Below are 15,258 nucleotides of genomic sequence, written 5' to 3' on the forward strand. Positions count from 1 at the left end.
GCGATATATAGTTGCTTGAATAATAAAGCATCTAATTGGCTAACTAGTAAATTCCACACTGTGTGAATATATAAAAACGCGTGGTAGCATCAATTCAATGCAATAGCCTAAGGAATCATCTCGAGGGTGAGAGGCAGAAAATTCTGAGTAGCTTAATTGCTATATATATTTTTTTTAACTGAGATAGAAAGAGAGAGAGAGTAAGTGAGAGAGATATGCTTCCAGATTTTGCTCATATAATATTATAAACTAATATAACATTAACCCAATTAGTGGCAGAATTATTTTTTCAAACGTCTAACATTGTATGTGCGTGTCCATGTGTATATGCCTGCAAATGTGCGTGTAATTTGTGTGAGTCTATTTACCTGTTTTCAACCACAGGTAAATTTATTCTGGGGAAACTTAACCTCTCTCCTGTCTCCAAAGGACCGTTCAAATAGGTGGAAAATTCCCCATGATATAAATTACTATGGGGTAATACTCGTACTACAATTGTCCTCCTGACCAGTATTGCCGCTGTGATATGCAACCCGGGATAGTTCATTGTATAAGAAAGGCAGCGCCAACAGTTTTTCTATAATATTTTCTTAATCTTTTTATGAGTTTAATAATTGTGTCGTTTACACATTATTACATGTTTCTGCATTAGCACTACTGGACTTCCCCAGTTTAAGCAGATATGAAATTTCTACTGACCTACTTTAAATGTTTGTACATTGTCGTTTACGTCAACGCATTTACTTTTTGTTTGTTTGTTTTGGGGGTTTTTTGGGGTTTTTTTTTGTTTTTTTGCCACGTTCGCTCTCACCAGCGAGCAATAAAGCAGCCAGATAACTCAAATCAAGTCTATTTTATACATACATGCGCGGTTGCTGGTCTTTCTCTTGATCGGGATTGTTGACAACCTCATCTGTTTAGCTAGACGAACAAAACCACTCATGTATGGAAACTTGCTGGGTTTTCAAGGTTTTATTAAGGACGACCAAGTTGGCTTATTGTGGTAGAGACAACGTAATTAATTACATATTAATTAATTAGTCTTAATAATCGGCATTGAGAGACGCAGACGGGCAAAATCTTGAGGTATCACTCACGGGCGCATCTCGTCTGTATTGCTTCAAACAAGCGATTGACTTGGAAAGTTTTTTTTATTTCTCTTCTATATTTCGCCACCTGCATTTCTAGCGCGTTTTGTCTCGGGTGCTAACCTTTAACTACTCTTTCAATCGCACCGCCTGCAGCTGGGTCTATTTCCGTTTGCTGCCAGGTTATTCTGACATGTACTAATGTCACCCTCGCTAATATTAATCCTAGTTTACATACTCTCTACCTAGAGTCTTAATACATGACAATATTTTCATAGTAAGACATTCGTAACGAGAACTCGTTTCTACCACAGCTGCAAAATATTTTCTTTTTTCTTCCGTGTGTCTAGCATCAAAACGAGTTTCCATGGGTAGAGTTTCTTTCCAGAGATTTTCCATCTGTGGAGTACTTACTAACGAGACAACAAATATTTGTCATAAATCCTTCACATGAGTAATCAAATTTTGTTCAAACTATCCATTATTTTCAAAATTTCTCCAGTAGTCATTCAAGCACTTTCCACTAGGCATTCAAAGTCTCTCTAGCAAGCATTCATACTTTTTTCCAATAGTCATTCAAACCTTTTTCACAACTAAACTATTTTAATAGGCATAAAATCTTTTTCCAGTAAATCGTTCACGTTTCTCCATTAGGCATTCGTATTTTTTCCACAAGGCATCCAAGCTTCCCGGCAGTCATCCAAACATTATCCACAAGCATTCAAACTATTTTAATATACATCCAAACTCTTTCTAGTATACATTTGAACTCTTTCCACTAAATTCAAACTCTTCAGTACATCTTCATATTCTTTCAAATAACCATTCAAACACGTTCTACAAGCATTCAAACTATTTTTAATAGGCATTCAAACTCCTTTTAGAAGGCCGTCAAATTTCTCCAGTAGACTTCGAAATCTTTCCATTAAGCAATCAAACTCTCTAGAAGGCATTTATGCTCACTTCAATAGTCATTCAAACAGTTTCCACGAGCATTCAAACTATTTTAATAAGTATTAAAACTCTTTCCAGTAGGCCGTGAAATTCTCTCCAGTAGACATCCAAACTCTTTCCAGTAGGCATTCAAATTATTTCTGGTGCGTAGGTAAGTGCTGAATCAACGCACACAAAAAGTTCTACAATTACGACCTCGCAACCAGACAGTTAATATGATCGTATATATTTCTTTAATTCAAGATACGATATTATATCAACTAAAAAGTTCTCCCTTTACGGAGATATAAGAAATGAAATGTGTCTGTAATTCTGAGAAAATTGCTATAATTAAGAAATTTGCCTCTGCTACGTTCATCCAAATTGTACAGACACATATAATCATCTTTAATATATATAAATACACACACGCGCGTGCGCACACACACACACACACACACACATATATATATATATGTGTGTGTGTGTGTGTGTGTGTGTGTGTGTGTGTGTGTGTGTGTGTGTGTGTGTGTGTGTATAACATGTCTGAATTTTTTCTCTGTATGGTTTACATAAGTTACCTACTTCTTTCTCTCTATCTCTCTCTCTGTCGATATATATATGTGTGTGTGTGCGTGTGTGTGTGTGTGTGTGTGTGTGCGCGCGCGGGCGGGCGTGTTTAGTCGTGGAAGTTTCTTTATAATCTTTAAAACTATGAAAAAGCATTTTTTTTTTAAATTGTCCAACGTTGGAACATTAATTTGTCAGTAAGTCAATTAATCTTTCGTATCTCTGAATAATTTTACTTACGCGAAGAAACAATAGTACAAATGTTCTTAAAGGGATCATCAGTTGTTTACCATGACACACTGTTTCGAGGATTTAAAAAACAAAACATTATATTAAATCATGACTCACCGGCAGTATTGATCAAACACGACCTCCTTAAAATGCATGAAATAACTTATTTTTAATACTGGATCAAGTTTGTTTTTTTCTTTCAGATAAATTTAGGCTAACTAATTTATGTCATTTAAAAAGATATTTCTTCCTTGTGCCATCCATCAATTTTACCACAAATTAATGTGTATATTTACAAACTACTGTTTTCAGATAGTGTTTGGTTGAACCCATTTTACCACTTTTCACCCCCCCCCTTCTGTGTTATTATTAGTTATTAGTTATACATTTACATTCTAATTTACTCCTACATCTCTAAAATTATTAGTTTATATATATATATATATATATATATATATATATATATATATATATATATATGTATATATGTATATAAGTTTAATTATTAACGTTAAATTCTGTAAATCAAAATATATACACGTATATTTAAATTAAAAATTTATGTGTATATATTTTAATTCACAGAATTTAACTATAATCATTAAACTTACATATTGCTCTATTTTTTTAAATATTGAGCTTTACCATTTTGGCTAGGGTTATCCTGAAAGTATTACCTCAATGCAATATCTGACAGGATAATTCACTTGATCTCTAATCTGTGACTATATATTATATATATATATATATATATATATATATATATATAATGCCTGTGGATCAGGTTTAATACAAATTTGAAATATTTCAATTTTTAAATGAGAGACTGTCCCTATATTGCGCTCCGAAGCACACTTCTAAAATGCTCCAAAGAAACTGAAATGTGAAGAATATATTTGACTCAGTTTCAAAAAAATATGTTAAACTAACTACGGGATAAAAATACTATAGTTTGTATTTTGATCCCGTAGGTACAGAAGCTGTGATTCAAAAGTCATTATTGATTGTTTAGTTTAAATGTAAAAAAAGTACATACAAATATATGAACATACCGAATGTTATATATATATTTTTTGGTGTCTTTAATAAAAAACCCAACCAATATTTTTTGCTGTTGAGAAGACTTTGTTTAAAAAAACTATATGATAAAATTATTGTCAAAGACTTATTGTCTACCTCAATAAAAACATCGTTTCCGAAACGATCGTACAATTTATTGATTTTGTTTGTTCCTCCTTATGAAACCGATTTATATATATATATATATATATATATATATATATATATATATATATATAGAGAGAGAGAGAGAGAGAGAGAGAGAGAGAGATTAACAATTGTGAAATTATTAATCTGCTTCATAGGGAAGAAACATAAAATCAAATTATGTGTACGATCGTTTCAGAAATGATATCCTTTTAATCACTTAATATTTACAAATAAAATATTAAAAGATATATATACTTTAGATATTGTCTCCTCGTCAGCACAAATGGTGGGGGGTTAAGATTGGGAAAGACACCAAATGTAAACTATCATTTTTGAAGCGATTATGCTGGTGAACCTTTGTATGGTAGTGGTTCCGTGTTGTTTTGTTTTTTGTTTTTTTTGCTTTTTTTTTAATCGTAAGGAGGTTTTTCGATGTGCAATGTTTCATTCCTGTCTTGTCCTTGGACACAAATTTTAAAGAGTTTTCGTTTATAAGGAATATTTCTTAATAGTAATGCTTAATTTTTAAGAATTAAGACGCTGGATGAATAATAATTTTTTCTTAATCTAAAATTACGGAAATATAAATAGAGCGTTGGTAGTAAAAAAAAAAACAGTTTTTTTTAATCTAAACCCCCCCCCAAAAAAAAGCTAAATGGAGGCCATCTAGAACATATGCTGTAGAACGGAAAAAAGGGCCAAAGACCCTAGTGTTTTGATGTGATGTTTTGAATATGATAAACTAGTTATGACCAAAGTTTCACTTCATTCGGATAAAACACTAAGAAACGAGGCCTAATTAGAGTTGGTGCCCGTTTTTTGGGGGGGAGGGGGTCACCCTGTATTAAACATTTAACTGAGGCTTTGATCTTTTAGACTTTTGTCTATTACTCTAGATACTATATATATATATATATATATATATATATATATCGTCATCCACAGGCAGACTATTTCGCTGTATTTAAGCTCTTCAGATAAACACGCATCCCAAGTCAGTAAACGAATCTATTATTCGAAGTCATCAGTTCTCCTCACTGAACCTCACATATATGACAACTTCAATGTATTTATATAAATATTGATCACCACTTTTAAATTACTTCATTTTTTTTATATACAAAGAAATTTGTATTATGATATATGCAGTAAAGTACTTTGCCTAAGAAGTGGGGGTGTCTGTATAGTCATCAACATATAGACAGTTTTGCCGTATCACATCTATTCATAGACAGACGCACATAATATATATATATATATATATATATATATATATATATATATATATATATATATATATATATATATACACATGTAGATAGACCCTCTCACTCGTAGGGGGGGGGTTATACCCTGGGAGACAGTTGCCACTGCTTGGCCGGCTGTTAGAATCGTCAACACGGTCCTAGCCATTCAAACATGCGGGGCGTAACATTTGCAGGGACCACTAACAGGTGAACGAAGCGGAATTTTTGGACGGATCATAAATCCGCTAAGGATCTCTGCTTTTAACAGAGCTTCAGAAAAGCTATTGTTCGACGCTCACCACGAGGAGGTGGCAAAACTTAAAAGAGTCAGATAATGTATATATATATATATATATATATATATATATATATATACGTATATATATATATATATATATATATATATATATAAAGGAAATCCCTCGATCCAGCTTACGAAATGTGAGGGCGGAATCGGTCAGTTGGCCTCCTTTATTATTTTTTTTTTCATTTCCCACTTATAATCATGAACACCAAAATAGGTCTTCCTGTCATGATTGCAATAATGAAATGTTATGCTCCGCATAAAATTATATATATATATATATATATATATATATATATATATGTGTGTGTGTGTGTGTGTGTGTGTGTGTGTGTACATGTTTGTGTGAATGCGTGTATATGTTTGCTAGAAGCTTGTACATTTCTTTAATAAGTATAAACGTCCGTTCCAATAGATGTGATTATTATGCAAGTGCTTGTATGTGCATAATTCAGTGTTTAATATTTTTGACATTTTGGTTGATTCGAACGATTTTCTATAAAAATGACGGCTAATATTATCGGGCAAAAGTAAAATCTGCAATCTTAATTCGAAACTCTGCTTGTCTGTAACCTCGACAAAAACCACAGACACGCAGGAAATCGAAAGAGGTAACCGCACACATAATGATTCGTGAACTCTAATTCGTAACGTTTCATCAATTTTTTTTTCTTCTATTGCTTTTAAGCACCGGGTAAATGCAGCAAACTAGTAAATACTATCTAGATAAACCGTCCCAGGGAAGGGTCAATTTCAAGTGCGAGTTTGAGATCACTGCATGCTTTGATTCAACTCTCGTCTGATTATTATTATGATGATGATAATGGTGTCTCTATCGTTGCTCGGTAGTTCTTTTGGTGGTTATTGCTGATTTCATCGATCTGTGCCTTCTCATAGTTGTACCCGCGTCGCCGCTGAATCGCTACGTGAATTCTCGACGCCGTCATAGAACAGCAGGTTCGCGCATTTAACTGAAACGCACATGCCGACTTGGACTGAGAGGTTATTAAATAAACAAATACACGTGTTTACGGTTCACGCGTTTATTTGTATCCCGGAAAAAATGAAAGAATTAAACTGTGATTGTTAAGTATAAGAGATATATGTGTACATTTGATGCCAATAGCAATATATTTGTCCGTTAAATATTTGACGCTGTTCACATATTAGACATTCGATAACTTGATATAGTCACTCAATTTTGTCTCTTTTTTTGTGATTCTTTTGGGTTTATATGGATCTGTGCCATCATCATGGTGGTCTCAGTGTCGCATCCGAGTAATATTTTCGAATCGCATGTTTTGCATTCCGTTGAGGCGCACGCGCAACTTGAACAGGGATTATCAAAGAAACAACAACACCTCTTTACTGTTCACACGTTTATTCGTATCTCTAAGACAGAAATAAGTAACTTGTGATCGTTAAGAACTAGAGATATATGTGTACATTTGATGCTAGTAGCAATATATTTGTCTATTAAATATTTGACACTGTTCACAGAATAGATATCCAGTAGCTTGATATAACTGTTTCGTCTACATATGGCGTCTAAATAACAGGGTAGAATAATAAAACAAAAAAGAACAAAGATGGAACGATAAAAAGAATTATAAGTTTTTATATTTCTTATCTTATTCTTAGCAAGAGTACTTGGCTCTGAGAAAACCAGTAGATTCAAATGTAGTCATTATCAGTGTAGACCAAATAACGTTAAGAATCTTTTGTCAAATTCTTTAAAACATCACTACATGTATTTTTGAAAACCTCTTTAATAGTACTTTCAATTAAGAATATATTTCCCATCACCGACTGAGCTCCTTTCAATGGTTTTCCATATAAAACATTCGCAACAATACATGTCTAGCTACAACCAATATCTATAACTTCCCTTACTCTCTTTCGATGCCTAAAACTAAACGAAAATCCCATGAGTAAAGTTTCTTTCCTTGAACTGCCTGACGTTGGAACACCAGATCATGGGGCTGCTTCCAGCTGACTATAACATGGGCGTTTTCAAGTATAATGTAAATAATTTATTGTTGAGCAGCCCTCTTAAGTAATCCAGCCCTACTCAAGTTTGATCGTCACCAATCATCACGATGTTAGTACACCGGCCACCTGCCACTCATTAACCCTTATCCTCGAGTGGACTTTGTGTCTTCATAAGCGATGATTCTACTTGTAAAGAAAGATAGATATATACACATCCGAACTAGTACATGAAGACTCCCCCTCTTGGATGGATTCGAAAAATCAATGGGCAAAACATTTCGTTGTTTTGTTCTAAAAAAAAATGTTGGTTACTGATTCGGTGCTTCTGTGTTGCAAATTAATTTCTATTAAGGATTTTGTTGCACTCACGCATAAAACTTACATAAAGAATATTAGACCGTAGAAATTGATAGAAACGAATGCGACTTCACATGACCCAGGAAGATATTGAGGGAAAGAAGTCACATGACTTAAAATAAGAGTGAAGGAGAGAAGTCTTGAGTTCCTTGAAAACACTACATGTATAAGCCTGTTTATTTAAAATGCGCTGATAAGCTATGATTAAACAGTAATTATCAGTCTTTCTGACGCCAATCTCACTTATAAGTTTATTTGGAATGAAGATCAAGCAGAATAAATCCCCTTTAGCTGCTAACAGTTTTGTTACCAATATATATTTCTTGTAGTTTCTTGGTCTTACCAGATTGCAGGACAAGAATTCATCTAGTCTGGTGAAGTATCCAGCTAGGTGGTGTTACTATAGGCAACATTAATTAGAGAAGCAGCAGCATCCTTCGTATAAGCCAGTGTGTTTTAGCCATACCAAGGAAATATTATTTGGACCGTGAATACCATGTGGTTTTGAACATTTAGTCAGGGTTTAATTGTAGTGAAAATTATCCTCGTGCCAGATTATCTTGATAAACCCCTGTACAGAGATACCTGACACTTCAGAATAGTGTCTAGTAGGCGTTCAAGTTCTTTCGGATAGGCATTCAAGGTCTCTCTAGTAAAGATTTAAGCTCTCTATGTGTGTATTATGTCTCGCTAAAAGTAAAAAGTGACAAAACAAATACCCACAAAGTGAATAATATCTAAAATTCAAATAATTATTCATTATTGAGGGGAGGTTCAACTAGGCTCGGTTTCATCAGGAGAGGGTGTGGCGGTTTTCAGTCATTTGTTTTTACTTTGGTGTAACCAATTATCAAGGTCCGAAGGCTACTCGAGGATAAGAGTTAGTGAATGTAAAGTGGTAGTGAAAATTTCATTAATGGTGAAAATTGAGTAGAATTTAATTATTTATGGAGACGACTCAATAAAAAAAATTTTTACATTCGATTTGAAGGATTTGAAGGATACCATGTTGTATTCAACCTGGAAACAGGCCAGCAGAGCAGTGTTTCACAGGCTGGCAGTTCTGCGTTTAGATTTATGCACAGATAGGGGTGGGGTAAAATTGTATATAATGGTTGTAGCTAGTCGAGTGTTTTTGTGAAGGTTTGGCAAGGGGGATCATAGATTGGAGTTCAGCCAAGTACTAGCCATGAAAATGAAAATAGAGCAGAGATAGGCTCGCAACATCTCTTCTGTGGTCGCAGGGGAAAGAAAAGGGCATCACATACTAGGTTTCAAAGCCGGTTTTGAAGTCTATCATGCAGTTTATGAACTAATTTACAAATAAAATGGTTACTCATTCCTCAAGAGTTATTTGGATGTATGTCCATGGACTGGGTGAAGGGAAAATAGTTGTTTTAAGAAAGACAGGAAAAATTCCAGGGGGTGGCTGGAAAAAAGATAAGGAGATAGATAGAGAGAGGTAAATAGATAGAAGTTTTAATAGAAACAGATTACACTTTGGTTCTGGGCAACACCGAGTAGCTCTGCAAGTCTATTATAGAAAGGACAGTTGTCTATGTATTTCTATTATGTATATTCAACTAAAAGTCAAAAACTACTAACCAAAGTCTTACAAAGTTTATGTTTTCTTGATTCGGCGTTCCTTCGGATGTATAATATCTAAAATTTAGGAAAAAGTATTTTCATTTAAAAGGGTTAACTATACGTAGTAAGACTTTCTTCAGTGTTATTATGTACTGATTTGAAAAGACAATGATGAATTATTCCTCGAGAAATCTATTATACAAAGAAGAGTTGTGAATGTGTGCATGTCCAACTAGAGAAGAATGGGCTGGATAGAGAGGAAAGAGGAGGTTGGGGAGAGAAAGATAGGAACAAATAGAGAGAGGGTGGGGAGAGAGAGAGAAGAAAACGGAGAGGAGAGAAAGAAAGCCAGATAGGGAGCGATAAAGAGATAGAAGTTTTAATAGAAATAGGTTACAGTTTTTTTTCTCGGGCAACGCCAGATAGCTCTGCTAATTTATATATATAAAGGGCAAAATGTGTGTGTGTGTGTGTGTGTGTGTGTGTGTGTGTGTGTGTGTGTGTGTGTGTGTGTGTGTGTGTGTGTCTCGCAAAAAGTTTCGACGCATGCGACGGATCCTGACCATTTCGGTATCATTTTAAACCTCGGTTCTTTCGAACGACAAATATCGAAAAATTGGCCAAACACATCCATTCCTTCACTCTCAACTTGACAGTTTTATACAAGGAGGGGTCGTTTTTTGCGCCGATATTTTAGCAAAGTCATTGTCTCCTTTCGATTGACGATTAATTTCAACGCTCTCAACTTCCGCTCGCACGATGGAGACATCGACTAAGACGTTACGCTTTGTTGTTTTTTTTTTTGTTTGTTTTTTTACGCTTTCTTTTCAACCTTTGCGTTAAGGGTTCGAGCCTGCCTGCCAACTAGCACCTATTTTCACTTGGGGGGCGCAGGTGAAAGAGAGCTGGGTGGAAGGACAGAAAAATGATTCTTTTTTTCCAAATTTTAGTAAGAATGTTGAAAATGAAGCAAAAAAAACGATCAGAAATTGTTTAAGAGATGAAAGTTTTTTGTGTATTTCCTTTTTTTTTTTTTTGCTTTTTTTCAGCTAAATGAAAATTTTCCGGTACTTATGTACAGAAGGTGCAGTGTTGAAATAATCTTATTATTTAGAAATCCATTCTTAAAATGAGGAGAAGGCGGTGTTTTGTAATTATTCTGTATTATACAAAGTAATTATGTAGAGAAAATACCGTGAAGTTGTCGTTGGCAATGTATGATGGTTCCATTAAGTTGTCAACATATTGATTGAATTTTTTTTTCGTCTGCTTACTCGAATCTCATTGGCTAGGCGTTTCAGTATATCTCGGCGATTTACGTTATCTGCCGAAAAAAAAAACGTCGATGAAACTCCACCTTCATCAAGGTACCTTCCCTGTATAAGTACTAAGCAATTTACATATTAATGGGTTTAGGTAGGATTGTTAATTTTATTAACCATCACATAAGGGGCATTCAACCTATACAGCAGACTCTCGTTACTTATTATACCACCACCAAAACAACTGCGATAATCAACACAGATGCCGCTAATAATAAGCAATCATAAATTCTCCACAGACTATTATTATAATACCGCATTAGTTCGTATAATTTGGATTCTTCGGACTACTTTCCTCATCTTGAGTGTGATTTTCATAACGTTTCGGTCGATGTAACCTCCGGCCTTCTTAAGGTGTATCTTGTCGAACTCTGAGATTTGGACGTAATTTCGAACGGAACCCTTTATTTACTTTACATTCCTGACATCGACAACATGTACCTGAAGAAGGTCGAAGGTTATATCGACCGAAGCGCTGTGAAAATCACACTCAAGATGAAAACAGTAGTCCGATGAGTCCAAATAATACGAATAACCAATCCTCCTCTCAAAAACTCAGAAACGTCATACTGCTTTAGCTGCTTGCTCCTATACGCACTCCTTCCCCGGTTTTTGTAAACTAAGGTAAAGCTTACCACGAATAAACTCTTTCATACCTCGAAAAGGGACTTACTCACAGAATAAGCGGTAGAAGATGGGGGGTGTCTTCGTTCCAAATAGCAAGACAGATAGAAATCGATAATCACTGTTTAATCATATCTTAATTGAAAATTCTGAAATTAACATAGTCACATGTGTAATTATTCCTTTGAGCTGTTTCTCTCTCTCTCTCTCTCTCTCTCTCTCTCTCTCTCTCTCTCTCTCTCTCATACACACATACTCTCTCTCTCTCTCTCTCTCTCTTTGTGTCATGTGGCGTTACATTCGTTTCTATTAATTCCCCCCATTTTAGCAAGTTGACACCGACTAAATTTGATTTCCTGTTATTTTCAACTAACCAATTTATATATCACCTGGTTGGTATTGGAAATTGTCAATGTAAATCAGATATTTATAGTGAAAACTGTAACAGTTGTCTACCTTGAACCGTGTGAAGAGTTGCTTCTCATTGTCCGTGTATGGGTTTGTGATGACATGTTACTTTTTTTAATAATATAAGCTTTTTGAGTAATTTAAGTTAAGCGAGTTTTTGTGTGTTTTATCACTTCATCTCAGAATATAAATAAAACACAGACAGTCACTCTTGTCTGTGTGTAAAACTAAAAACATGTTTACATGTTAATAAATTTCTTTTGTCAGCATCGGTATGACTTCCAGTGTAAATCTGATTTAAAACAACCAAGGTGTATTTTAATTTGATTCTTTAATAATTAACTAATTAACCATTAATTGGTGCCGGTGGCTAAGTAGTTAACGACACGGACTGACAACATAGGTATGCTAAGTTCGAATCCACTTCGTTTCTAAAGAAACACTTCCATCAAACCCACACATGACCTTGTACCTAACCTCCTGGAGATGTGGTAAATGATATACCCGCTCAATATTTACAAACAAGCAGGACCTGTGGAAATCCAATGGAATGAGAAATATATTTAATCAACCGGGTCCCGCTAGATCACCGAAGTTAAGCAATGTTGAACCTAGTCATTACTAAATGGGTGACCATTTGGGACTTCCAGGTGTGCTGTATGTGCTCTCCGCTAATATCGGCATTGTTTTCGGTCGTCCTGGACTTCTTGCTACCGGGCTCAAACAGTACTGATTCGGGAGAAGTGTTGTTAGGGATTGCGCAAGCCTTGCATCACAATTACAGGCGCAGCTGTCTCAACAGGTGTATCCTTTGTCTTTCGAAACTGAACGGAGTCCTCATCGTTTTCATAAAGCTGATATCTTTTTGGATAACGCAAAATAAAATTGACAGAAAAACCAATAACACGCAGCATTTCTATGAAAAATAGTGTCCCGTGTAACTATAAAACTGGCCCAAATAAAATAAATTAATACGTACTAATAAATACTCAGAAAGTAATATTGTGTTACATAGTTCAATACAAATAATCAAATCACATTATAAATGATAATCTTTATTTTACTCCTTCAGTCCAACACTTCTTCTAAGTTAATGTTTTTCAATTTTTTTTTTTTTTTTTTTTGCCAGGTTTTTTCTAATGTTAAATAGGGTTTCACTGACTCCTTTCTTACGTGGAGAACTGCTGCATGTTAAAATTACTACTAGTTCCTTTCTCACACTATTGCAATAATGATCATATATTACTATAATGATATTCGAAAACGAGGCTACAGAAAAGGAAGTTCACTCTTATATTCTTGTCCAGGGTTGCCAAATTGGCCCCTTTTAAGCGAAATTTCGCGAATTTGGCCTTTGATGAGGCAGTTTGGTTTGCGAAAATTGTATTTGGATTTTTTTTAAAGCGTAACGTACGAAATAACTAAGGACGTATCAAGTGGAATATTATATTGATAATTTAATATTACATAAATATAATTGCAGTCAATTAAAAACGAAAAGTTTTAATTATTTTTATATATAAATGAAATACTTATATTGATAAATAAAATCAATATATTAGGAACAATTAAATCATAAGTTGCCAGATTGGACTTTGTTGAAGCGGTTTGACCTTACAAAATTGTATCTGGCTCTTTTCAAAGCGACAAGATACACCTGAAGAAGATTAGCGGTTATGTCAAGAGAAACGTTGTTAAAATAGCATTCAAAATGGGAATAGTGGTCCGAAAATCCAAATATTATGAAAAAGATATATTATTAAGCACTTTCTGTTTTCGCGGTAAATGCAAGAAAGTCGGCCATTTCCTATCTTGCAGCTTCGTCAGAATCGTGATGCACCAGACACGTTTTTTTTTATATCGTTTTAATTTGTTCTGTTTACTCAAGTGTTTAATTTTAAATTACGTTCTCTAATTAATAAAGCGAATAATGTCCCCCCCCTAAGCCATTCTGTTTGGCATTTCTTCATCTTTTATGCAATCATCAAGCTCCTCCTCTTTCGTGTCTATCCCGTTCGTATTGTTTTCGCTGTCATCATTGTGTAAGAATACAATCGGTTTTCCTGATTTTTTCGACCGACATTTTAATTGCTATCTTTTCATCGGTTAAACGGCGCTACGACTGGCACGCAATCAATGGTGATTCTCCAAATCTAGGAATCGTGCGGTCAATTCGAGGGCGAGATTTAGAAGCACAAGGTGCAGAAGAGCACAATTAATTCTTGCTTGACTTCACAATGTAGAGATATGTACGAGGTGCCTTCAATAAGTTTCCAGACTTTTTTCATAAGGGTACTTTTATTGATAGTATACACATGAAACTCTAGTCTCATTCAAAGTAATCTCCTCCAGCTGCAATACACTTGTTGTTCCGTTCCAACAACTAATAGAAAGCCTCATGGAAGCCGTCTTGTGTGATCGTGTCAATGATCCTCGTCATAGCTTCTTTCATCGTCTCAATTGGACATAAGGACAATCTCTAAGGTTGTCCTTGAGCTTAGAGAATAACCAAAAGTCACAGGGACCAAAGTCTGGACTATAGGGAGGGTGAGGCACTGTCTTGATGCTTATTCTGTTCAAATAGTCTGCGACAAAGACTGAGTTGTGGACTGCTGCATTCGCGCAAATGTCCTGCATCTTCAATTTTTCGTGAATAATTGTGTACAGTCCCATACTGACATGAAACTGCGCATTTATTGTCTCTATAGATATACGACGGCACTTATCAGCGAAATTCTTTATTTGGCCAATCAATTTTGGTGCTCTGACTTTCTTACTCCTCCCACATCTCTCATTATCCCTCTCAGACTTCTTTCCTTCCTTGAATCTCTTATGCCACTCAAAAACTGATGCTCGATTCATGCAAAATGTTCCGAAAGCAGTCTGAAGCAATCCATATGTTTCCGTGGCATTGTTTCCAGGTTTAAAACAGAATTTTATTGCATATCATTCTTCTAAAGTGTGCTCATGTCTAGACTGCATTTTTGGAATTCATCAATGATAATCAGGCTTTATTAGGTGTATTCTAATTCCTGCTATAGTTGTCCATTTGTACCTGAAATCATAAAAATTTGTCAGTCATCTCATAATATGCTTAGCCATAGCGTACTGAATTTTCAAGGGTCTACAATTTTATATACCCGTACAAAAAAAAAGTCTGGAAACGTATTGAAGGAATCTCGTAACTTTATGAAATGATTCTAAATCTATTAATAATGGAAATATACTGGGAAAAATACATTGAGGACATTATGAAGGCTGGTGCAAATATTGTAATATGTATGACTGCATAAAGGCCGGCCCAACACCTGTCGGACTGAGGTACACCACCTGTGTATTACTCAGGAGGTCACCCTCCCGGGCCTTAACATCCGATTTTCAGGTGG

The 15,258-nt window shown here is 35.0% G+C and overlaps 1 protein-coding gene across 2 annotated transcripts in view; it reads left to right on the plus strand.

Annotated features, from left to right (window-relative positions):
- LOC145303664 (uncharacterized) overlaps window positions 1-15,258 on the plus strand; it is a 1,499,272-nt gene that overhangs the window by 154,296 nt on the left and 1,329,718 nt on the right. The gene's annotated exons all lie outside the window — the stretch shown is intronic.

Source organism: Euprymna scolopes, chromosome 19 (assembly GCF_053919585.1).
Source record: "Euprymna scolopes isolate OS-2025 chromosome 19, ASM5391958v1, whole genome shotgun sequence".
Classification (NCBI taxonomy): Eukaryota; Metazoa; Mollusca; class Cephalopoda; order Sepiida; family Sepiolidae; genus Euprymna; species Euprymna scolopes.